This window comes from Gorilla gorilla, chromosome 7 (genome assembly GCF_029281585.2).
Source record: "Gorilla gorilla gorilla isolate KB3781 chromosome 7, NHGRI_mGorGor1-v2.1_pri, whole genome shotgun sequence".
Lineage (NCBI taxonomy): Eukaryota > Metazoa > Chordata > Mammalia > Primates > Hominidae > Gorilla > Gorilla gorilla.
The window spans coordinates 43,548,078-43,575,250 of record NC_073231.2 but is presented as its reverse complement, the minus strand read 5'-3'; the positions used below and the strand labels follow the sequence as shown (position 1 = coordinate 43,575,250).

Sequence of the window (27,173 nt, the reverse complement as noted above, 5' to 3'; positions counted from 1 at the left end):
GCGACTGACTTTAGTAAGGGATACTCACTTTCGCTGTAATATTAAAAATGAGGTTGTTGTAAAGGATAAAGGGAAAAATGCATCTAAAAGAAATCAGATCATAAAGGACTACCTAATTTAGTATGCACTAAAGATATATAGCTATTTTGAATTTTTGATATGAAGTTTCAATCTATTACATTTACTTCCACTGAGGCTGAAACTAATGATTTTCATAATTTCTGGCTTTTTCTCTACAGAACAAGAATCATCAGTGAGCTCAGCAGAGAATACTTGGCATTTGTCCTTGGTGTGAATGACACTTAGGCTTTTTTTTTTTTTGTAGTCAGAGATTACATGCAACTTTACTATTTTTTATAAGCATCAGAGGATTACGGTGTCCTTAGATAGTTTGCACACATCATGTCTCAGCAGGGAATTCCAGAATGAAATGAATGCACTTCTTCTACAAGAAGAACAATTTTACACCCTGTAGCACTAATTCCTGTAATTATTTGTGTCCATCTTAGCCATGATTTGGGTAAAGTGATATGAAACCTTTCTGAAATTACGGTGTAAGTATGCCTTTAGGGGAAAAAAAAGGTTTAAATAAACTAGCCATGCTGTGAGATTTCATATATTGTAAGATATCTGAAATGCAACAAATTTATCTAGAATCAAGTCTTATCAACCATGTCTTTGATCTATTGTAAAAAATACAATAATGATCCTGAAATAAACACTACAAAAGCAGATCAAGCAAGATAAGAGAATTTCAGAAATTAGATAACCTTCATTTCCCATCCTTTATAGGAATCACTGGGTTTGCCTTTTAGGCATGTGTTGCCTGCACTTTCTCATGACTCACTCAGCATGGTTCATCATCTTCAAGCAGATCTCCTTTTCTATCACTGTTAAATTACAACATCCCACTCAAATAACACGTAGCATGATCATCCAAAAGACAAGATGCCTAGCTCCAAACCATTTGATGTCTTATGTTATTAAGATGATAACGAGTGAACACAGGGAAAGGATGAGATGGCCGTATGAAATTCTTGAGATCTGACCAGTGGACTATGGGTGTAGACTCAGTGTCATTCTTACTAAAGTAGTCAACATTCTCCAAAGCCTGCTGTGAGAATGGTAGGTTCGATTATTTTTGGTTATAGATAAAATGGGATTAATGACACAGAAAAAATATTAGCAAATAATTTTTTAAGAGGTGTAAATCTGGCTGAGGTAATGATAATTTATTTTATCGGACAGAGCCAATACATTAGTTAGGTCCAATGAACAGGTATTTTTAGGTAGTTCTATACTTTCTTTTTAATAATATAATTTGAAGTTTATAACTTTCAAGAGATTAAAAGAACTAAGCTTTTAATTATTTTTGTTACATGGATTTATAGCTTGAATCTTAAAATATATAAATTTTTCTATAGTCATTTCCAAGTGTCCCCAAGAGTTCTTAAAGAGAATTTAGGTACTGGGATAAAATCCAAAATGTTTTTGATTTTTTTTGTTTTTGTTTTTGTTATTTCGGTCCTTGCAAGCCAATTCATAAAGATGCCTTTTTCACCTCTTTGATGTGATAAGGAAGTGTTAAATTAAAGTGAATTCCCTATTTGAGATTTGGGATTCACCTTGGGACTGAATAGTGCTTAAGCCAATTGTTACTACTCCTGAGTGTTTAGGCTGGGAACCACACATCTCTCTCTGCAGATCAGAGAGGCCTGTGACAGGCATCCTTTGCCACTTGCTACCACTTAATTAGCATGATCATCTGATTTCTCCTTGGAAATAATGGCATCATGCACTTTTTAGTAAATGTAATCATCACAATATATTCCAAATTCTGTTACACCAATATTATGCGATTAAACTAATTTTGTAGGAGGGGTTTCTTTTATCTGAACATTTGAATCTGTGATTTTTTTTACTCCCATCCACTCCAAATTTTTCTGACAAGTTTAGAGCAAATCGAAAACACAAGTGGTATAGTGGTATAGCAGAACCACCAAAGACGGTGCACAGAGAAAAACTAAAGGCTAATCTTTAAATTACTGAAAACATCTTTTGTATCCATAGTGGATATAATGAATGAATGAAGATTCACAGTAAATGTAAAGATGATTAAAAATAGATTCTGAACAAGCAGAATTAGATTGGCAGCTTTCTCTCTCCTACCAGGAATTGCATGTCAGTAAATGAGTAGGGGGTTTCTGTTTGGGATAGCTTCTTTCTCATACAGACAGCTCTGTATAGTGAAGAATATGAGGACAAGACAATTGGGCTATAAGAGATGTAGTATAGGCTGGGGGCATTACCATCTTAAACCAAAAAGCAACACCTATAGTTTTGAATTCCTGAAAAAGAGTAACACTGGCCACACATATTACAATCAGGCTGTTGGAGACTCAGCCCTGTTAAGATGCCATTCCCCATGGAGATCATTCAGTTTTGTTCTTCTGATATAATGTTAGAAATTGCAGTTAAAGATTTACAATCAATGCCTCCTTCTGTATCCAGAGTTCCCTTTTAGTGGCAATAAAGACACAACAAATAAGTGGATAGTAATGATTTTGAAATACATGTATAAATCTTATCTATGCATGTTTTTATTTATTCATCCATATTATATAATAGTTTAATTTTCTGTATTAGTTTTATTCTTCATGAAAACCCTGATAAAAATAAATTATAAAATATAATAACTGGTAGATTATCAAAATAATACAACATAGCCTTGTGTGGTTCCCTTGCAATGTTGTTGAATAAATATGGCCTTAAACACATATATACAGTATTTCCAATAGGAAATATAATTATCGTCTTCAAAAAATTCCATAAACTGTTATTTTTAGCTACCATTGATTATAATATAACCAGTATATGCAAGTTAGTGTTCTTGTTAGTCAATAGAAGCCAATAAAGCTTTTACTAGTCAATTGTTCAAAGATTTCATTTGTTTACACAGTTTTAAAATGTGCCATATCTAAACCACTTGCTTTGAAAAATAGCCCCTCTTTTTCTAATAGTCACCCAAATAATCTATCTAAACATTCTTCCTTCTGTAATACTAAAAGGAAAATAAAAGTGTAAGGTTGACTTACCTTTTCCTATATCTTTTAATTCTGTTTAAATTTCTATCCTTTCTTTGTGTTGTTTTGCGCATTCCTACATCTTGCAGTATTGGACACTGCGAAGACCTAGTAAGCGAGTTAAAGGCTGATGACGCTAACGAATCCCAGCGCAAATGACTGAATCGATAGGAAACCAGCCACTGCTGTTTAAGTGTATCGATAAATGTACCTTTATTTTCTCTTGAATGGATAAGTGTCGCAGTTAAGAGTCCTATGGATCTCTTAATTGAAAGTTAATTTTAAATCAATAAAGTGAGTCATTTAAATATTGATTGGCCCTTTCTACACGAATTGTTAGCTGATTTTTTTGCAACAACTTTGTTTAAATGCAATCAATAGCCCACAATCATTGTGTTCTATAAAAAATTGACAGATGTTCCCAAAATGCCTGCTAGGCATATTCTTATCTGTTTACATATTCAGCAAAGATATTTCAGTCCTTTTCGCACTTACCTAGATGGTTAGAGGTCCAGGAATCTTTCTCTGTCTCTGTCTCTCTATCTCTCTCTCTCTCTCTCTCTCACACACACACACAGACACACACACACACACAAACACACCACACCTTATTTTCCTTTAATACCAGGGTTGTTTTTTTCTGTTACATCCAGCCTCTTATCTAGTGCACCTTAATCTTTCATTTACATCTCCAAAGGTTTGAATGAAAAGACCATCTGGATATCATACCCGTATCACTCAAACATCTCTGTGATTGCAATTTGAAAAAGAAAGCAGTGTTATATACCCCTAAAAATCTAGACATTTGGAATATAGTCTTTGGTACTTTTATGTCATAATATATTGGCAATACTGCTTGAATAACCCTTGTCTTGGTACTTTTATGTCATAATATATTGGCAATACTGCTTGAATAACCATTGTCTTCTAATGAAACAGGGCATTTTTGCATGTGTGAATGTGATTATCAAGCACAAGGCTAGCAAATAATTTTGATCTGTGTAGCTTCCCTTAGATATAATCTCTTAAGCATAACAGCACGTAGCCATGTTTTCTTTTTTTCCAGTTTGACAAAGAAAGCAGCAAATTTAAAAGAATACAAATTGTATTACATGAAATTCATTGTGATTAACCTAATAAAGTAAACGAAGGTACTTGTAGCTTTCCTCATATCAGCAAATATGAATATTTTATTCTTGGCTTCAAAATTTCCCTGAGAAAATAGTCGAAAAACTGTAGAACCATTATCAGTACCCCTTTCCACAGAAGGGTTAATTTTGAATAGTACTTCTAATGACTGTCTAATACTTTTATGAGGCCACTAATTGAAGGTGCTAGGCTTTGTTTTCCCTTCTGAAATTTCCATGTGTAAAAATACCATTAATAAATGCTCTTTTGGATTGGGAAGGTGAATCAAATTAGTAATTTAAAAATTAAAATGTATAAATAATAGAATTTGTGTGATTAGTGACATTTGATAATATAAAATAACCCAGAGTTAACTTATGGTCTTACGTTGATTGATATTTGACCAAAAAGTAAAAAATACAGCATAGTTGTATTTTTATTCCAAAGACCCAGTCAAAAATGCAAGTCCTATCATTAAACTTCTATCAATAAATATGATAAAATTGAATATAGTAACTTTTCATCCTTCCCCATTTTTTTGAAGGTTAAAAAATATCAACCTAAAGTGTAAATATTTGAGAATTGCCAAGTTAAGAGCCTAAGCTTGGATGCCACATAATTTTAACATTTGTTATTCTTATAAACTCTTTCACTGTTCTGCAAATTCATTCTTATTTAATCTTGCATTGTTTTCCTCTTAAAATAACATCTCAGAACTTATTTCATTTTCAGCACTACAAAAGCTATATCAAAAGGGAAGCTTTAAAAGAAATGGCGGGGTATCATTAGTTCATATGCATATGAGTTCAGCATGTGAAGATGCTGTGTCTAGGATCAGCCTTAAGATGTGACTGATAGATCTTATTTGTCTGATAGAGCTGGCCAGGGAAATAGAGCTACAGCTGGTTACTTCATTAGGTCCTCTCATTGATTGAACCCTGCTGAAGTGATGCAGCAGGCTCCTCAGATAACTGCTGGTAATAGAACAAAATGAATTCTTATCACAGAGATTGGAAAGGCCATTAACCCTGGCCTCCAATGCTTTTCAGAGGTCACAGACAGGAAGCCAAGCAGTGACTGGGAAAACTGTTTTCTGTCTAACTACAGGTCACGTTAGAAGGGTGTGTGTGACTTTTTTACCCTTCGGCTTCTGTATGGATGAAACCGTTATACTGGCAGATGTTAATAATCAGCTGTAAATAAATATTGGAACCAGAAGAAGAAAAATGAGAAAGCACAGGAATTTATTTCAATAAATATTTAATAAAAGAACAATTGTTGCAGGTATATTTACTGCCAGTTCTGTTGTAGTTTTAAAACTAATATTTTTTTCATATAAATTGGAACGAGAAATACATAGAGGCACTTTAAAAAGGAAATTTAATATAGGTCTCTATAAAAATGTTTCCTTCCTTCCTTTCTGTCCTTCAGAGATGGCAATAATAATTGCTCATGGCTGCTTCGCTTCCCCTCCTTGCTAAGAAGGTACCACTAGGCCATCTCTGAATGAGCCCGACGCTCTGCTTAACTTTCACCTGGTGGGAAGCAGTATATATCTAAAGAGCAGTCCTATGATTTACATTGAATGCAACCTTTCAGTTGACCAAGAGCCCACAAGCTAAACCCTCATCTCACAGCTAAGGACTTCCCCACATTTGTCAGTCTCTGCCACTCCAGGATCAGCTAAAAGATCCACCCATTTAAAGCCAGAGCCCCACATGACAGTTTTTCTGCCTCTGTGAGGAGAGTAGTCCTTAGGGCCCCTGCTGGTTTTTTTACACATTTAGCCTGAGACAGAAAACTTTTAAAATTAGGAAATCTTCACGAAGGATGCACCTCATAGAAAGAAAAGGAGCAGTTTCTTTTCATAACTAATGTGGATTATTTGACTGTCCATGTGTGTATGAGGATGTACTACAGACTATTTTTAACAATATGTTGGTGGCTTCTATACTTATGACTGTGATTTCATTTCAGTGTCTGTGGTTGTGTGGTATTCTCTGTTAGAGCCAATCTTTCACTAGGAGTTAGTTTATTTAAATGTAATTGGGTCCTGTGGATGGAAAAAAAAACTACTGATTTTATGTGTTTGGAGACCCACCCAGACATTTGGTTTGGCCTTCTGTACATAAATAATAACAAGAAGGTGTATGCTGTCATTGCCCTGCTTGAAACACCAGAAGTGGTTTGGCAGGAAAGACACCAAAACAGATTACTCCAGATAAACATACAATCAGATGCTTCTATGCATTAGGTTATTAGGTTATACATATGTATACAAAGTTATAGATTGTGGCCAGGCGTGGTGGCACATGCCTGTAATCCTAGCTACTCCGGAGCCTGAGGCAGGAGAATGGCTTGAACCCGGGAGGCGGAGGTTGCTGTGAGCCGAAATCACGCCATTGCACTCCAGCCTGGGCAACAAGAGCGAAATTCCGTCTCAAAAAAAAAAAAAAAAAGTTATAGATTGTATTTTGGATTCCTTGTAGATTATAAGAAACAGAAAACCCCATCAAGGTCAAGAACGCACTATCTAAATTGCTTTAAAATAGTTTAATTTTATGAGTTAATTATTTTTAGCATGAGCTTGTATTTAATTGAGCCAATATTAAGAAAATCATGTTTACAATTGCATTAAGTAAAAAACATCTAGGGCATCAACTTCTAAATGAAAGATTAAGTTGTATGTTTGTACGTTGCTTTTTGGTATAAAACTTTTCATTGATTTACTTCATGAGTTAATAAATATGCTTTAAAAATCTAATTAAGTAAATGCTTTTGCTTATCTCATTTATCAAGAATTTTAAATTCTGTTGCAGATGTTTCAGGGAATGACACAGAGGCCTGGAATTTTAGCTTGTGATACCTGGGGTGAAACTCATGAAACTTTTAGACTTGTAATGAGTTGAGTTGTGCACTCTCAACCTTAGCAGTGGAACTCTGAGTTCTGTACATATTGTCTAATAAAGAACAGGCATTATTTCTTTTAGTTGGATTTCAGTACAAGTATATTTGACAAACTTAGGTTTTAAATTTCTCATACACTGAGTAGCATTAGGTATTATTAAGCCAAATTTAAGAAACAGAAAATATGCTTTTCAGAAAATGAATATTGATATTTTTACTTTTTATCCATGTTAACTAAAAGTCATAAATATTTATTTCATATGTACCCTCAAAAATCTGTAATTTTTAAACATTTATCTCCATCTTTTAACTTCAATGAGTTAAAGAAAGGGAAGAGTTACATTTTTAGGTTCCATAAAGATTGTAACGAAAAAAATGAATTTGCGGTACACAGTGAATGAGTTTTTCTGTCTAACATATTATGTAATTTACAATTGCAGGTAAAATTTGTTGTTTTATAGTTTTTTAAAAAAATGTATTTGATGGCATTCAACTAGATTAATTTTCTCAAGAGCCAGTTAAGCTTTATTAACATATTTGCAAATGGTAACTATTATTATGAATGTTTAAGATAGTGGTGGCAGCTGTGAGGCAAGAATTATATACTATCGTGATATTTAAAAGCCTCAATTTTTAAATTGCTTCATGGCCTTTCTCAGGATCTTTAATGCTACTAATATCATATACATATGCATAAAAGTAAAAATTCTAAAAATTTGTTTCTTTATAATCTTTTTAACATGCTTTTGTATTTTGTAAGAAAATCTTGACTTTGGGGTTTATTGGGGGAGGGGAAAGAACTCTCTGTTACTTAGCAAATGATTTGAAATAAACACTGTTAGTTTTCAATCTGTTCTACTTCTGGATTTTACTAAACTTTTCTAAAGGCACCTTTTTCCCCGGTACAGTCTCGTAAGAATTTTCTTTTGTTGAGAATATTCACAAGTTTATTATAAGAAGAAAAAGAACTTTACAAAAGTTAGGGAGCCAAAAATATCATCATCTTTCATTGTTTTCATATTTCTCTTAGGTACTTAGGTGATAAAATTTGTGGTTGAGATTTTTGGAGAATTAAAAAGGATGTCTGGAAATCAACTTTATTTAAAAACCAAGCTGAAAGATTAAAATATCTTCTTCCTCTTGAGTTTGGTTTTCAAATCAAAATTTTTCCTACTTTTTGTAGAATACATATTACATTTTATGAAGTTGCTTTGCATACTGGAACTTTTATGCCTTTTTGAAAGTATTTTTTGTCTAGAACTGAAATTCTCAAGATTATGCCCAAAACTAGCCAGAATACAGAAACAATGGATGTTCTCCTGGTAATCTACACTCTCTAGGTTACATTTGTCTGTTGTTATTCATTGTATATTTAATAATCTGTGTTCTATGTAAGAGTTAAGTGTTTGGAGAGGCCCATTAGCACTTCTAGGCTCCTAGAATAACAATTCTTGGGAATATGTAAGCATATGATTCCAAAGCATTTGATTATTTCAGTTTAAAAAATTAGCTTCCTTTTGGACTTTATATTACAGAAAAAAAATGCAATCTTTTTTTTTCTTTAAAAGAGGAGTTCTTTTTGCTTTTATATTAATGATCAGCTGATTTGTCTTCATGTAGACCTGTCCATGTAGTTTGACAATAACCGTCATCATGCTATTCTTCCATAACATTGTCTTTTTTTATTTTAAAAAAAAGATTTTAGAGACAGAGTCTCACACTGTCACCCAAGCTGGAGTGCAGTGGTGCAATCATGGCTCACTGCAGCCTTGAACTTCTGGGCACAAGTGATCTGTCACCTCAGCCTCCTGAACAGCTGGGATTACAGGTGTATACCACCCTGCTCTGCCAACATTCTCATTAATAATTATTAAAAACGAAAAGGAAGCTAAAACATTGTGACTGTTCCAATTAGATGACTTAATCCTTGGTTTTCTGGTAAATGAAAAAGTTTTACATCAATGTGATAAAAGAGAATGGAGATTACTTTTCTTAGAGTTATGTAACATCCACAAAAAAGCTTATCTAGGCTATTTGTGCAAAGTTCATTAACCTGAGACCCATGGACCCAGGAATTCCATGGCTTCTTGTAATTGTCTACAAAATTATTCGTATGTACAGTTTTATACGAAGAAGGTCTATAACTTCCACTAGATTACTAATACTTTTGAAAAACAAATGCTGTTCCTTAAGAATGCTGAAATTAGAAAAATATAGTTTGATATATACCTAAGCTACATTTTGAAAGATGGAGCCACTCTCTTTGGCATTACTGTGTTTAATGCCATCCCTGAAACCCCACTCCACTAATCTTACCATGTATTCAGGTGAGGGACTGGTGCCTCTCTAGCATCCTGCCTGCGTGGACAAACCTCCTTTCCCCTCGTTCAAGCTCCTAACTTCAGAGCTTCCTAGGTCCATTGTATTTTTGAAGAAACCATCTTAGAAAGATGGTCTCTAAATTAAACTGACTGTAGTAGTATCCAGAGTCACCTTTGTGCTTCTGTTCTTTAAGGTTTCAGCTTTAAGCACTCAGTCAAAAACAAATTCACTTCAGTGATTTAGAATAGCCTGTAATGGAGAAAGAGGGTGGAAAGGAGGTAGAAAATGATGTATCTAGTTCCTTTAGAAGAAAGGAAAGGGGAAAAGAGTTAAGCATAAAGCAGAGTAATATGAAATAAGAATGAATAAGGTTATAAGAGGTAGGTCTAGCAAGAGAGTGAGGGAAATTATTTGCAGTATGGTTAGAATGTGGAGGAGTTACTCAGAAGACTTGAGATAATGAATATGAACATACTTTGAAAAGTATTAAGGGTTATGCAAATATAAAGGACCAGAAGGTTAATAATGTGAAAGGGAATGTGAGAAAGGAAGGTTGTAAAACTAAGCTCACTGTCTTAGTCTGTTTGGGCTGCTATAACAAAACACCATACAATGCGTAGCTTATAAACAACAGGTGTTTGTTTCTTATAGTTCTGTAGGCTGGGAAGTCCAAGATCAAGGTGCCAGCCAATTAGATGTCTGGTGAGGACCCACTTTCCCATAAATGGAACCTTATTGCAGTATCCTCACATGGTGGAAGGGATTAGCTATCACTCTGCATTTTAATTTTTAAAATTTATTTATTTATTTTTGAGACAGGGTCTTGCTTTATTACCCAGGCTGGAGTGCAGTGGCATGATCATGACTCACTGTAGCCTCGAAATCCTGGGCTCAAGTGATCCTCCTGCCTCAGCCTCTGGGATAACTGGGACTACAGGCACATGCCACCATGACTGGCTAATTTTTTATTTTTTGTAGAGATAGGGTCTTACTATGTTGCCCAGGCTGTTCTTGAACTACTGGGCTCCAGAAATTCTCCCGCCTTGGTCTCCCAAAGTGCTGAGATCATAGGCTTGAACCACTGCATCTGGCCTGCAATTTCTTTCATAAAGACACTAAACCCAAACGCCCCACCTCTTAATACCATTACCTTGGGGGCTAGGATTTCAACATATGAATTTAGGGGCAGACAGAAACATTCAAACCATAGCGCTCACAAGTAACATGTATGAGGTAAAGGTGAATTACTGTCCAGTCTCATGAGGTCTTGTCGTTAACCTTGTTGCTAGTACCTGTAATTTGACGAAAGTAATTGCAGATGATCAGATAATGGGAAAGCCAAAAGAATCCTTAAAACTCACCTAGGTCCACTCCCTCATTTTACAGCTGAGGAAGCAGAGGCTCCCTGTAGTTTCATTACTCAAAGTCACAAAGCTAATTCATAGTGCAACCCAAGCTTCTGATTCCCAATTCAGCATCGCTTTATTTATTTGTATCATATTTTGCTATTTATATAGGTTGAGTGGAAGGTTTTAAAAGATGATCATTGTCCTTATTTTATCATTTGTCTATAAACTGTTTCTCCTAGATAGAACTTTTTTTAAATGTCATAATGGAGGGTAAGATACATATCGCACTGATTCTTCCCTCTCCCACCAAGTTGCTTGTTCTGGGTTCTTTTGCCTCAAGAATATTTGGCTCCTATTACCTGCATATCACTTCTCATAATAGTGGGTGGTTGTTTTGTCTCCTTCTCCAGATTCAAGCTCCTTGAGGGCACAAGAAGGTTGTTTTCATCTTAGGAGCTCCTAGCCAGATATGGCTCTTGCCACCTAGGGAGCTGTGACTGAGCTGTGAGTGCATGTGTGTTAATTTAAGTGTCTTTTTTTTTTTTTTTTTTTTTTTGAGACAGAGTCTTGCTCTTGTCACCCAGGCTGGAGTGCAGTGGCACGATCTTGGCTCACTGCAACCTCCGCCTCCTGGGTTCAAGCAATTCTCCTGCCTCAGCCTCCTGAGTAGTTGGGATTACAGGCGCCTGCAACCATGCCCAGCTAATTTTTGTATTTTTAGTAGAGACGTGGTTTCTCCATGTTGGTCAGGCTAGTCTGGAACTCCTGGCCTCAGGTGATCTGCCCGCCTTGGCCTCTCAAAGTGCTAGGATTACAGGTGTGAGCCACCGTGCCCAGCCTTAAATGTCTTCTATGCTATAAGTTAAAATGTCTAACTCTGTCATTATTTCTAGTTCTTAAGACACTTTGTTAACTGTTACACATTTCCAGTGAGATGTAAACAAACAGTTTGAGAAATGGCAGATCAGGGGTTTAAGCAAATTAGGGTAGATTAGGAAACACTTTAAAAAAAAGGTTCAGCTAAAGTTAAATGAAACAGCAGGAGGCCACCGGATATGCTTTACAGATAGAATATTGTGGATTGTTGGAGCTTAATAGGCAAATGTTCTCATTTTAAGGGTTATAAAATAATTTTTAACTGCAATTCCTGTGCTTAAAAGAAATAAAATCCCTTTTAAAGAAAAAAAAATGAGAAATTGAGAAAGTACTATTGATACTTGCTCATAAGATTTTTTTCCTCTGAGCCTGCTTCAAAGCAGCGTTTTCACACTCAGTCTTCTTCTCATTTGTAGAAATGATATTGATCCTTTGAAGATATTTTTTTGTCCAAATTCTCATAGTTCATAAAATTAAAAGTCAAGTTGACAGTCTGTTTCAGCCCTCTCAGCCAGATCTTCCTTGACCATGGTTCTCAAAGGAAGTGTGGGGAGGTGATTTTATTACCATTTTGCAATAATTGTATACTCTTATTTCATCCTCCAGAGCTTTTCTTTCAAGCAAGAATGTGTTTGGACTTCAAAGCATTAAATGCATACAACTTGCACATTCACAAACCAGTAACAAGAAGGGACTAGGAAAAGGAAAACAGTGCAGGGTAACTTATTTCTACAATGTGTATTGGGAGAGAAAAGGAGAAAGAATTGCTAATAAAGCTGGCATATAACCATGAAGAACTTGTCTCCCTCTTTAGCCTATTTCAATTGGATTTTAAACTCCTGTCCCATTGAGTAAGAATACCAGATACTTGCATCTAATAGCAAATGTGGCAAATACTTGATGAATTAATTGGAATCAGAATCAGAATGAAGTGGAGAAAAGGACCCTTTTTTAGTATCTAGAAGATTTTTCTACTACTGCCATTATTGGTTGTAGAAATCACTTGAAAGGAATCCACTGAGCAACAGCTCTGGGTTTAGCATTTGGCCTGGGGCTGTGAGAGATAGAAAAGTGAAAGTTCCCTGCCCTCAAGGAGTTTAGAGGCTGCCTAGAGGACAGAATCAATGGACTTGTCACCATAAACCAGGTAAATTAGGACATTTTGAGGGAATTCAAGTTCAGTAATGTTTAGAGGAACATTGAAACTGGGATTTGATATGGCTGATGGAGGTATGAGGACATGAAAATTGAGTAGGGAAGGAAAATGAAATAAGGTTTTATTTATTTCTCTCTTTGTGTGTTTCTTTATTTGCTTGTTTATTTTGGCATTGTCCTTAGGGTTAAGAGGAGGAATGGCCTGATGCAGACTCAGAGATGAAAGACAATTGATAAGACTGCGGAAGAAGCAAGAAACTACACTAAAAGACTATTAATGACCATTTAGGAGAAAGCAATAAAAATTAACTAGATAGTTAAGATTATGGAATGCCTTGAAAGCCAAGCAAAGAAGTTTGGATTTGATAAAGGAGAAAATAAGAAAGTACCAAAGCTTTTGATTGTATGAATGGTATTGTTGAAGAGCTGTTTTAGGAAGCAAGAGGACCTGGAGGCAGAGAGCTCATTCAAAGCCAGCCAACATACTGGGAGGCTGGCACTGAGGTAGGGCCCAACACATAGAAAAGAGCATTAAAAATGAATCTAGAACAGTCACGGTGGCTCACGCCTATAATGCCAGCACTTTGGGAGGCCGAGGCAGGAAGATCACTTGAGCCCAGGAGTTTGAGACTAAGCAAGCCTGGGCAACACAGGGAGACCTTGTCTCTACTAAAAAAAAAAAATTAAAAAATTAACCAGGCAAGGTGACACATTTCTGTAGTCCCAGCTATTCAGGAGGCAGGAGGATCCACTGAGCATAAGACGTTGAGGCTACAGTGAGCCATGTTCGTGACACTGCACTCCAGCCTAGGTGACACAGTGAGACCTTGCCTAAAAAAAAAGAAATCCAGAGTAAACTTACCAACTAAATAGAAGGAATGAAGGAGGAGCCAGGGGTCCCACTAAAGGTTGAAGCTTGGTGACTACAGAAAACTTCACAGCCTGATTAGGCATGGTGAAGGGGCCCTGATAGTAAGGCACTACATTTTCCCCTTTTAGACAAAATGCTTTAAACTAGTGTGGGAAGGGGAGGGGAAGTAATGTGCTCATAAATGTTTTTTTTTTTTTTAGCTCACAGAAAGTATTCATTTTTCCTCATGATTTTAATGGACTTTTGGTAGTTTTAATAAAACAGTGTTGGGGCTCTGTTTTATTTATAACATTTAGAGCTTATGTTAGCCTATTAATGTCATTTATGCTGAATAAAGTGGAAATATTTCATGGAATGTGGAATAATGTAAGTCATTTTTATATCTTTCTAAATAAAAAGGATTGATTAAACAGAAATACCTATAAACTATTCTTTTGGAACTTCCGTAATGGGACTATCAGGGTGTCTTGCACCTAGTAAGTGTTCAATATATACTTCTTGAATATGTAAATATAAATAAACCCAGAACTAGGCCATTAGGTGAACTAGACATGAGGTGAAATGGAACATTCGTGGTGGGTGCCGCTCTTGTGGGAGAACAATGGGTAGAAGTTCATTTGTCCCTGTCTATAGGACTTTTGGTGAGACAAGATTACCTCCATGCATTTGGCAGGAAGAAGGAAGACAGAGTGCCCCAGCACCAGCTTATAAGTATTGTGCAACCCTTTCACGGGTATCACAGGAAAGATGGGGTGCCGTGGAACAAATGAAAACTGATTGTCCAATATTCCATTTGGCCTCACCCTATTACACTCTAATTTTGTGGCTATATATAAGAGATTCTTCCCAACAATTAATAGTGTATGCAAAAAGCAGTGTATTTTCAACCCTTGCAAGCAACTTGGGCAAATTAGAGGGTGGTTTTCTTCACTCTGGAAACAGAGTTCTAGAGTATTTAGGGTGATACAACATCTGCTTCCTCTGAGGACAAAAGTGAGGATCAGAGTAAAGAGATATATATGAGAACATTACAAAAATATTGGCCATATAAAAGATGCAGTTTATTCCCACGTTACTTACATTTTTCAGTGAATGTACTTTTGCTATTCTTTCTATGTCCTAGTAACAGCATTGTTAAAAATCCTCCAAAGGGAATTCTGCCATTGGCTGAAATTATTTACCATAGTAGAGATGTTTTTAATTCTAGCTTGTATATGTGAAGTAAACAAAAATAAATGATTTTAAAAATTCAATTTCTTTACCACCAATATCTTCATCCTTCCAAACACACTTTTTATTTTTTTCAGATTACTGTATATTTTGCACATTTTTTTACTTTCGAATTCTGGTAATCATTTATGAATTAATTGTTCATACTTAAGTTCATTTTCCCCTACTACTTGCTGTTATCATGTATTATAATGATGTATTTGCTCTTTTGCACAATTATTTTTTGTTTGAATCATAAGATGTTTATGGCAGTGTGACTTCAGCCTACATGTCACCTTTTACACTAGTGATGATTATGACATGCTTCATCTGATTAGTCATGCAGCAAATTTAATGGGTGTGTGGAAAAGAGTACCAATTTGCCACACACTTTTGAGGCCTTTTAATGATCTTGTGCCAAAATCCTAAAATACATGTGCCATATGCATTATATATTGTTTAGTTTTTCTGATCAAACTTGGGAATATTACAAAAATTACAGTGTGATGGTATTGCCATAAAGCTTAAGAGTTTAATAGGAAAGTGTTTATGTTCCATAGGGATTTTCATCTTTGTTGATAAGTTTTATTGCTTATAGCCTCCATGATACCTACAATGAAAAAGTAGTGGTGTTGGCTCATAGCTAGATAGGATTGCTAGCCAGACCTTTATGCAACAAAAATGATCACAGTCACTGTGTATCACAAACAGGCAATGGGTGTGTATTATATGCTAAAACCAGATGACTTTTGCTTTCTGAACCTCTTTTTTAGTCCCTGTCTTGTATTGTTCGCATCCATTTTGGTGCCTCTTTTCTCTGTCCTTCCTACTCTGCCAACTCTCCTCCCCAATTATTGTCATAATCCTGCTTCAGGATGATAAGCCCTGGTCTCAATTTCATTGACTTTTGTGATAATTTGGCTTTCACCCTCAATGTTTTTCAGACATCTACACCTAGGTCCATCCTATGACACCTGTCACTGCTTCACTCTCTTCTGCATTATTAATTTTTCCCTTTCCACTAGCTCATTCCCATCATCATCTCAACCCTCCCTAATGTTACATCTACCTTCAGATACCACCCTATTTCTCTGGTCATTTTTACAGCAGACTCTTCTGAGAATTTTCCACACTTGACATCTCCATTTTTTTCATCTTCTTTTTCCTTTCTACCCACATTCGGGAGGTGTTTGCACTCACACCATTCTACTAAAGAAGCTCCAATCAAGGACTCTGTTGACCTGTTCTTTGGCAAACCTAATGACCAATTCCTAGTCCACCTAACTACAATAGCTAGCAGCTTTTAACAAGCTGACCTCTTACTTCTTTCTGAGATTTTTTTTTTCACTAGGCTGTCTATACCACATCCTCTCTTGGTTTTCTCCTACCTCATTCCTGATCAGTTTTCTTCATTGGTGCTTCCTTGTTTTGGGAGGAAATCGTGGGACTCTTTCACCTCAGCACAGGCAGTAAAAACAATACATTCCCTGTAGGGAACTAAAATAAAGAAAAAACAGCAATAAAACTGACTAAAAGTTGGCCTGCTGTATTTTTGTTTTTACCATGTACTGGCACTTCTAAATATTGTCAATGATAAATCACCTCTTGCATCTGGTTGTAGACTGCTATAGTGCCCCCAGCTTTGGTATGCCTTTTGTAGGAGTGAATCCCAGGCTCAATCATGGACCCTCATTCTCTAGGTTATCTCATTCGATCTCATCTCAAAAACTTAAACTACCATTAATGCATTGTCCTCTCTTCCCCTCCACTTGCTGTTTCTCTGTCTCTCTCTCTGTTTCTGCCCCTGTCTCTCCACATACACACACATGCACACACCCCTTCATACCCTTGCCTACTTGACACCTTTACTTGCATATATAAACAAAAAATCTCAAACTAAACATATGCAAACCTTCTTTTTACTCTCAACTTGTTCCACCTGCATTTTCCCTCATCTTAGTAAATGGCATCTTAATTCTTATTTCTTGGGCCAAAAGCATTGGAATAATCATTGATTCTTTTCATTTTCTCCCATTCCTCATTAGACCCATTGGCAAGTCCTATCTACTGCTCTTTCAAAATATATACCAGTTTCTCTACTGACTCCTTGGTCCAAACCACCAACATCTCTGACAATATCAACAATGACCTTATTTTACTTGACTTCTCGCTATAATTTTATACTTGTGATTCCAAGGTTTTTTTCCTTTGGCCACTATTTTACCAATCACTATCTGATCCTGTGTCTACCTCTTTTTTTTTTTTTTTTTTTTTTTAGATGGTCTCATTATTGCAGTGGCAAGATCATAGCTCACTGCAGCCTCAAACTCCTGGGCTCAAGTGATCCTCCCCACCTCAGTATCCTGAGTAACTGGGACTACAAGTGTGCTCCACCATGCCTGGCTAATTTTGTTTTTGTTTGTTGTAGAGATGGGGTCTTATTGTCTTGAACTTCTGGTCTTGAACTTCTGGCCTCAAGTGATCCCTCATCTTGGCCTCTTAAAGTGCTAGGATTACAGGCATGAGGCACCACTCCCAGCCCCTCTTTGTTCTATCTCAGTATCTTTTGTCATCCTTCAGTGTCACTTAATTTCTTGATTTTTGTTCCCTAGAGTTTTGCCCTTACCCTTCATCGTCCATACTCTGTATAGTCTAAGAAGTGTCATTTACTCACAAGTCATTGGTTAATAACATTTTCAAATATATTCAACTCAGTTTTCTCTTCCAAGATCTAGTCCCATAAACTTATATGTTTACTAAACCTCTCTACTCAAATTCATGTTCAAAATTGAGCTTACCATCTTTTCTCTTGACCTAATCTTGGACTTTTTAACATTTCTTTTCTCTCCAGTGAAATGACTCTACTACCTTTCTCTACAATTTCTTCCAGACAGTTATAATTTGAAGTGTGATGGATGCTATAGTGTCTCCTTTTTTTTTTTTTTAACAGTGAGATACCTCTTCCTCTATTTAATCCTCTGCACAGCATCCCACAGATGAAAATATGATCATGGCACCTCTGCTTAAAACCCCCATGCTGCCAAAATCCAAGGAACTCTTTGCCAATACATGCATACAGGCACAGGAAAAAATAAATTGGCTATGTCTCAGAAGCCATTTTTTCTGCTGCTCACACAGTCCAAAGAGAGCAGTGTGCCAAATCTCATCAATCTGTTTGCTCATTAATGAATGATTTATTAAATAAACATTTCATGGATATGCATAAGTATTGTCTTGAAAATTCATAGCAGGTTCCAATAGCACATTTTTCAATCTTGGCTCCAAGCTAGCTTCTCTAATCTTCCTTTTCTGGGGCTATGAATACTTTCACTAACTTTTCCTTTCCAGATTTCTTTCACTTATGTTTGTATCAATCACTGCCTAGGTTAGTTCTCATAAGTATAATTTGGTGTGTATACCTACATAAATTTGACCTTTTTGAATGTGATGAGATGCAGAAAGTTCCAAGCCAAGCATTATTTACATAGAATTTAGGAAACTTTACTGCATCTTAGGTTAATGGTAAATTTATTTCAACAATTATCATGTTGGTAAAAAACATTATCTAGTTATCTGAGGATTTTCTTTTATGGCCATATATAATTCACAAAATAAATAACCCAACCTATGAGAAGCGATAATTCCTCCCATGTATACAACTGTAAAGGGTAGTTTATTATAAGTAGTAAAGATGCATTCCATGGCAGGATATATAAGCATTAAATATTTAGAAAGTATAGTAGCAAGATTTTATTTATTTGTTTTGCATGCATACCTAGAGATGGTGATAGCAACTTACGTTTCATCCTTACAGTGACTAGGTGTGATAGCAAGAAAGAAGGTAATTGTAGCCCCATTTTACAGATGAGGACACTGGTGCCAACATATTAATAGATCAGTTTAAATTTTTACAGTTTGAAGAAAAGTGTTCCTTATTGAGCTTCTTATTTTATGCATTTCCTATTGAACACTGCCTTTGTGAAAGCTCTAAAGTATTATCTATCTTTGGTTTCATTATGAATTGTTTTCAAGAAAAATAAATGTTTTGTGTCTTAATGGTGTGTTCAGTAAGGCATATGATTTAGGTGACTGCAACATAGGGAATAATCTAGAAAATTACTCAAATCCAATATTTGTGTACAGATGAAAATTTTTAGTTTTGCAGACAGCCACATTTGTAGGCCTATATATTCTGAGATTGTTCGTAACTTCTCATCAAGTTTTTCTCTTACCAGAAGGTGGATGGTGGAAGTTTGGTATGGGGAGCAGAGGATCCCTTCTTTTGCAAGGAAAAAAACCTACCTAGGGCTGACTTGTCTATTACTACCAGTCCTTCAAAGTTCATATTCTGTCACGGTAATTTTAGTTTATTTTTATTTTCATTTTTTGAGACAGGGTCTCACTTTGATGCTGAGACTAGAGTGCAGTAGTATGAGTATAGCTCACTGTAACCTCAAACTCCTGGGCTCAACCAATCCTCCTGCCTCAGCCTCTGGATTATCTGGGACTATAGGCATGTGCCACTCTACCTGGCTAATTATTTTTATGTTTTGTAGAGACAGGGTCTCCCTTTGTTGCCAGGCTGCTCTCGAACTCCGGCTCAGGTGATCCTCCTGCTTCGGCCTCCCAAAGTGCTGGGATTACAGGAGTGAGTCACTGAGAGCCTCACTATGATTTTTGTAAAACGCCAAGCCTTTACAAATTGATACACATACTGCTTTTATTGCAGCATTTGTAAAATTTGCTTAGGGATTTACTTAAAAAAATAACTTTTAAACTACAATGCTTAAGAAATCGATGTTTAGTCTTGTTAACATTTGCTACCTCCAAAATATCTGCACAAATAATAGTGATATTTTAAAGGCCTAAAACACTAACTTAACTGATGGACAAAGAGTACATTACTTATAAATACAATCTAAAAAGCCATAGTACCGAATTGATACAGTCTTTTCTTTGAGTAACTTGTGCTCAGCAGGATTGATCAAAGCCAGAGAAGAATTATGCATAAGTACAACTACTACTTATTCAATACTATACACTTTGTATTTATTAACTTTGCTCCTTAATACCATCCTCCAAACTTACTATTGTTTCCACTTTCACATATAGAATCCTGAATGTCAGGGAAGTTAAGTAACTTGGAGAGTATCAAATAGCTAGAAACTGGTGGAGCTGGGATTCAGGCCCAAGTGTATATGGATTTGGTTCTTAACTCCATGGCATTTCTTCCTTGCTCGAAGAGCAGCCAACATTCTCCTACTGAAATACTTCTTTGAACAACATAGGTTTCTGAGGGCAGGGTTGCTGTAGCAGAAGTTGGCAATTTTATGTCACTGATGTTTCACCTTTTATCTTTGCTTGCTCAAACTGCTCAAGCAAAAAGAATAAATCTCAGATAGTTAAGAAAGAATTGACCATTATTTCAACACAGGGGTTATGTTCTCTGATTCTTCACAGCAAGAGTGAATGATGGTTTCATGGATAATGTCTCCAAAGAAATATGCCCAAATAACTCATTGTGATGAAAATAAAATATTGGGAATTATGAAATTAGAGAGTCAAGAAAGCATTTTTAAAAACTTGTGACATTGATTCAACTCTATGGTTGTAGTCCTTTAAAAACAGTGCAGCCTTAGAGGGAGGCACCTATCATCACAGGTCTTTGAGATGAAAGTGTAAGAGAAGTTATAGAAGCTTCCAAGAACCAAATAATATCACTGAGCCAAAGAAATGCAGCTTGCTTGAGAGTAAAGGTACCTTTGTATGTTAGGCCGTTTTTGCATCACTATGAAGAAATATCTGAGGCAGAGTAATTTATAAGGAAACGAAGCTTAATTGGCTTATGGTTTTGTAGGCTGTATAAGCATTGCACCAGGATCTGCTCTTGGTGATGGCCTCAGTAAGCTTCCAATCATGGCAGAAGGCAAAGGGAAAGCAGGCATATCACATGGCAAGAGTGGGATCAAAAGGGAGAGGGAAGGGGAAGGTCCCAGACTCTTTTAAACAACCACATCTTGCATGAACTGAGTGAGAACTCACTTATCACCAAGGGAATGGTGCTAAGCCATTCATGAGGGATTTGCCCTTGTGATCCAATCACCTTCCACCAGGCCCTACCTCCAACACCAGGAAACACATTTCAACATGAGTTCCAGAGGGGACAAACATCCAAACCATATCACCCTGTAAGGAGTCTCTGAAAGAGTTAAAGGAAGTAAAGTTAAAAAAGTACTGCTGGATAACTATTTTTTTCTTATCATTAAAAAATAGTTTCAAAAGACTTTTGACCTAGTATACAGCTATTTGAAAAACTCAGTAACTGTGGAATAGAAAATAGAGGCTTTCATGAATTAAAAACTAGCTATGAGACAACATTGGATGAACCCTATCATGAAAAGAGAAATATTGTATGATTCCACTAAAGCAGTCTAAAGTACTTAAAATAGTCAAATTTATAAATCAAAGAGTAGAACGGTGGTTGCCAGTGACTGAAGGGTATGAGAAATGGGAAGTTATAAACAAAGGACATAAAGTTTCAGTTAAGTAATAGGAGTAAGTTCTAGAGATCTGCTGCACAACATTATACCTATAGGCAACAATACTGTATTGTGCACATAAACATTTGTTAAGATAGTAAACCTCATGTTTAGTGTTCTTACCACAATAAAATAAAAGCTGGTTTTGAGATAGGAAGCAAAGAGTTGAAATAACTAGCCAGTGCTCAGCACAAACAAAGGCTATTATTGGGTGGAAGAGGGATCAGCTTATGGATAGGGATCAGTTCCTATGCTGATGAGCAACCTAGCAAAGCCAGCACAGTAGGCTGAGGAATGAAATTTGTTCTAGACAATAAAGAGAAATTTTGATGAATCCCATAAGGCAGTGGTCTCCAACCTTTTTGGCACCAGGAACTGGTTTCATGGAAGACAGTTTTTCCACAGACGGAGTGGTCAGGTGTAGATGGTTTGGGGATGAAACTGTTCCACCTCAGATCATCAGGCATTAGATTCTCACAAGGAGCACACGACCTAGATCCCTTGCATGTGCAGTTCATAATAGGGTTCATGCTACCGTGAGAATCTAATGCTGCCTCTAATCTGATGCGAGGTGGAGCTCAGGCGATAAGGCTTGCTTGCAGGAGCTCACCTCCTGCAGTGTGGCCCGTTCCTAACAAGCCATGGACCAGGAGCGAGCCACAGCCGCAGGGTTAGGGACCCCTGCTATAAGGACTTAAATCTAGATAATTGGGCAACTGGTTGATAGATGGAAACACAAGTTTATACTGAAATTATCCTCACAGAAGGTTGATCTTTTAATTTCAAAACAATCAGAAATGAAATAGATTCTTAAATGGAGAAATACATTAGGAATTAGTAAATTTAAGAAAAAACATTTTAATAAAAGCACTTTAAAATATAAGACATTAAGAAGATGTATAAGTAATTTATTGAAACTAATTTATATCAGGAACGTATTAAATTCTTTTGAGGCCCCATTACACCGAGGTCATAGATGACTCAAGAAGCAGAAAGAAGTGATCACAAATTCCTGGCTGAGGAGGCCCCAGGAGATAGTACTCCCTTACTATATAAAAATAACTTCTGGGTAAAAACAGACAGGGCAGGGCAAGGGAGCTTTACTTTTGCAGAAAATAAAAAATTACAAATCCAGCCTCATTCAGATAATTGACACTGGAGCATCCAATGCACTTCAATCTATTACTGCCTGGAAGAAATAATTTAAGAGAAAGCACTACAGGTCAACAAAGATGATGTTGCTTGGTTACTCAAAACCATATGGTAGCATGCTGAGTTGCTCAGCTTTTTAGAAGAGCAGTCTTTGTATCCGCATAGGAAAAGGATGGAGAAGACCACTTGAAATCATTTTGAATTGTGAACTTGCTTTATCTGAACACACTGACTTGACTTTTGCAATGCCAAGACAAGTTCAGAGGGCACTGTTAAAATATCAACTACTAAGATAATAATAAATGTTGAATTTTGTGTATTCTTCTAAATATTAAGCTTGTTATGATGAATTTGCTTTGAAGCGATGTGAGCTATTTTTTTTTTTTTTTTTTTTTAGGAGGAAAATAATTTAGTTTTCAGGCTGCCTGGCCCAGGAGTCCTGAGGGCTGCCTAGAGGCAGTGCTGTCCAGCGGGGAGGTACAGAGCTTTGGAGTCAGACACTCATTCAAATCTCACTTCTGCTGCTCTGTGCCTTTAGAAAAAGTTAAACTGTCTGAGCTTTGATATCTCATCTCTTCCATAAACACAGTGATTTTTTGCTGTTGCAGATTACTGTGAGGATTAAGTAAGGAAATGCAGGATACATGCCTAGCACCTAACAAGTTTCCAAAAATGATCATTAGTTTATAATTAGAGCACTGCTAATATCTTTTGTTGTATTCATAGGCTCTAAAATATCCTTTTACAGTTAGTCACATAGCTCCAGTAGAAGTGGGAGAAACTTCAAAAGTAAAACACAAAAGGCATGGCTAGAGGGGTTGTGGTGTGAAGGTTGACACTTGTGAACTCTATCATAGAATTTAGTCTTTTTCTGCAATTTAAAAAAAAAGTAAGAGTTGGGCTTATTGTAAATGAAAATAACATGGGATTCATAATGCTGCATAGGAATACAGGAAATGTTTTTCTTAGCCTTTACTGTTTTACACCAGTTGGCTTAATATTTACTCTGGTGGTATATATTTTATTTTATGTGCTAAACATTTTGTAAGAATAGTACTATACTTTATTGTTTAATGCATTAGCAAATTATTGGGAGGAGGTGAGATGTGGAGGTTTTGTAGGGAAATAGTACTATGCTTGGCAACTTGAACATATATCCATTATTTTAAAAATTCCAGTTGCCTCTAAACTTGTGCTGAATGCATCCCAAATTTTGCCCATGGCTGTTGCAATCATCTAGTACAGGTTAAATTCATTCCGATATCTTAATCTTATAATTCTCTGCATAAATATCTAGACTGTTAAAAAATTAAAATTCCAAATATTTCCTTGGCAATGAGATTTGTATGAATTACAGTTTTGCAAAATTGTTATCCCAATTAGCCGGGGCGGGGGGCGGGTAGGAGCGGAAGATTTGCCAGATGGGAACTTGATGATTTTTGAACTGAGATTAAATACCTGAAAGTTGTCAGTTTACTTACCAGAATAAATATTGCTTGTACAGGGAAGGAAAAGGTAGAAAGGAGTAATGAGTTGGAGACTCATTATGGAGAGGCTTAGGGGTAGGTGTGGCAATAAAAGGTAGCGAGAGAGAGGGCCGTGAGAACTTTCATTCTTACGATTAAAAGGAATTGACCAGCCAGGCGTGGTGGTTCAAGACTGTAATTCCAGCACTTTGGGAGGCTGAGGTGGGAAGATCACAAGGTCAGGAGTTCAAGACCAGTTTGGTCAACATGATGAAACCCCATCTCTACTAAAAATACAAAAATTAGCTGGGCATGGTAGTGCATGGCTATAATCCCAGCTACTCGGGAGGCTGGGGCAGGAGAATTGCTTCTTGAACTGGGACCCGGGAGGTGGAGGTTGCAGTGAGTCAAGATCGCGCCACTGCACTCCAGCCTGGGTTACAGAGCGAGACTCCATTTAAGGAATGGGAACCTTAAACATTTTGGCATTAATCTTGGTTTTTGTAGATGTAACCATTTGGGTTATGCTAAAGAAATAGGTGATTAGCAGAATTCAGGCCTGAATGAGAATGACAAAAATGAACGCTAGAAATAAATTCAGAATCAAAAAAAGGAAAGCTACTTACAGGATTTAAAAACTATGGTTCAATATATCATTGTGGTTAAGAGAACTATCCCTGAAATAAAACTGTGTGGGTTCAAATCTCAGCTCCATCACTTGCTATGGGTGTCATAACGCAAATGAAGATATCATTCAGTACTTGGCACAGAGCTGATATTCTGTAAAATGTTGTTGTTGATGGCGATTGGGATGATCAATACACTACTCCACAGAAAATGATGTTGATTACTCCCACATTATGTTAATAAAAATAGCGTAATTTGGCATAATTTTCAAATGTGTGATTATCACCAAATTGACAGGATAGAGTAGAATACTGGATAAACTAAGTCAATGGCATTTTTTAAAAATACTATTAAAACAAGGAAGGTCAGGGGCTAGAGAACACAAATTAGTAATCTAATTAAATTACCAGCAAAAGAGACAAATGGTGTTAACGGCAGTCAGATTTGTTATTACAGACCAGTTATTAAAGTGACATATTGTAAGATGCTATGTATCATTACTAGGTTTTAAACATTTTCATTTTACACAGGCAGAAGAATATAGATTAATCATTTCATTTTGTAAGTCAAAAGCTCCTTTATTAAAATGTTTATATTATTTGTATGAAGAGAGAAACATTATTGAGGATCTAAACATTCTTTTATGAAATTATTTGTACAAGTAGCTCTCACTGGAGCAGTCTCTAAGTGCCACATGACCTAATTTGTAAGATTAAACAACAGTTGCTGATTTTGACATTTTGTACATTTCATTAAATCAGTATCAAATGAAGTAACTTTAATATGGCACCAAATTATTATTTGGTTATATTTTATATTCAAGGAACATACATATGTTATGAAACAGCAGAATTTTCACAGGTCTAGAGAAAAGTTGTCTTCCCCGCAACTTGGTTTCCGGCCTTTGCTAAGACTAGGAAAACCTTTACAGGCTCCCAAATATTGTGGTATTACAACTAGATACATTGATAATTTGACAGACTTTTATACCAGACAGACAAGGGTTTCATTCCAGGCCATTGGTTTCTAACTTTGTGACCTGAGGCAAATTACTTTAACCTCTTTAAGCTCTAGCTTCTTGATTTGTAAAAGAAGGATTAATAATTGCCTCATTATGTTATTGTGAGGATTACACGATGGTTTCTATACAAATAGCTTATCACAGTACCTGGCAGAGATATGAACTCAATAATTCATCAATTTATTTTTATTTTCATTAATCTTTAAGGAACAGCAGTTATTTGGTCAAAGTCACCTAGGTAATACTGACATTCATTTTGAACAAATCTATATGATATGTTGAAATGTGTATGTGGGGGTAGTGGTAGAGATTTTCTGAAAAATTATGTTGATTCTTCGCTAGAAAAAAGAGAAATGGTTTTTACATGCACACACATATATAGAGAGAGAGCAGGGAGTATTATCTGCATTTGTGTTATCTGTGGTATAGTTGACAGAGCTCTGAATTTAGAGTCCTGAAGCTCTGGGAAGCTACAAGAAAATTCTCATCTTCAGATTCATCTGTTTTAGGATATAGGATGTAGGTTAGTATTTTGTATCAAAGTGTCTTAAGTGACTTTGATGTCTTACTCTGTCCTTACTTGAGAATCTGTGAAATGAAAAGCTGCATTTGAACAACTCAAAATTTATTGGGGAAACATTACTTGGACCATGTAAAAATTAACACATCATGGTAAGTGCTGAAACATACATGTAAGCTAATCATCATGGGTGCACAGAGGAGGTTTCACGTGCTTTTGGTTCTGAGGGAAGAATAGGAGGCGGAGGCTCACAGAGGAAGAACAAAAAGGTATTCAAAGTCAAAGGAACCACGTTAATCAAGGCATAACTTTATAAGAAGTTGTCAAGAGAAAGAAGGTGGACTTCTTGAGTGACATGTAGGATGTCAATTAAGGCTGTGATTTATTTGGAAGCTACTTGTGGATTTATAAGTAAAGACTGAGAATAAATTTTTTCTTTCATGATGAATTTAACATAATGGTTTTTTGGTGGGGGGGCACTGAGTGTTTATTATGATTGTATTGTTTTTAAATAGATTACTACTAAAGGCCAAAGGTTTTATACGCAGCAGGAAAGACAATTAGTAAATGCAATAATAGTGCCTTGGTATGCACTTCTATTTTCCAGGTTAATTGTTTGTTTAATTAAAGCCTTCAGAATCAACCAGAGATGCTATTGCTAGAAATAGTAAATAAACATGATTTCCTTTGGCAGTTAAGAACTATGTGACCATTTTTTTTAACTTCTTGATAACAATCTGGTCTTTTCAGACTTTAAAGACTATATCATGTTACACCTTTAGTTGTATTATTTTCTATTACTGTTACTATTTACATAATTCTATCTTCATTTTATGCATGAGGGGCTTGAGGTTTAGCGAGGCTAAGTAATTCACCCATACCTAGAAGTGATGGCGAAATGATTTGTACTCAAGATTCTATTTTCTAAAAAGATGACTCCTGAGATTT

At 36.1% G+C, this 27,173-nt stretch overlaps 1 protein-coding gene across 7 annotated transcripts in view; it reads left to right on the top strand.

The window, feature by feature from the left end:
- The window catches only part of ZFHX4 (zinc finger homeobox 4), a 187,847-nt gene that overhangs the window by 125,891 nt on the left and 34,783 nt on the right, over window positions 1–27,173 (top strand). The gene's annotated exons all lie outside the window — the stretch shown is intronic.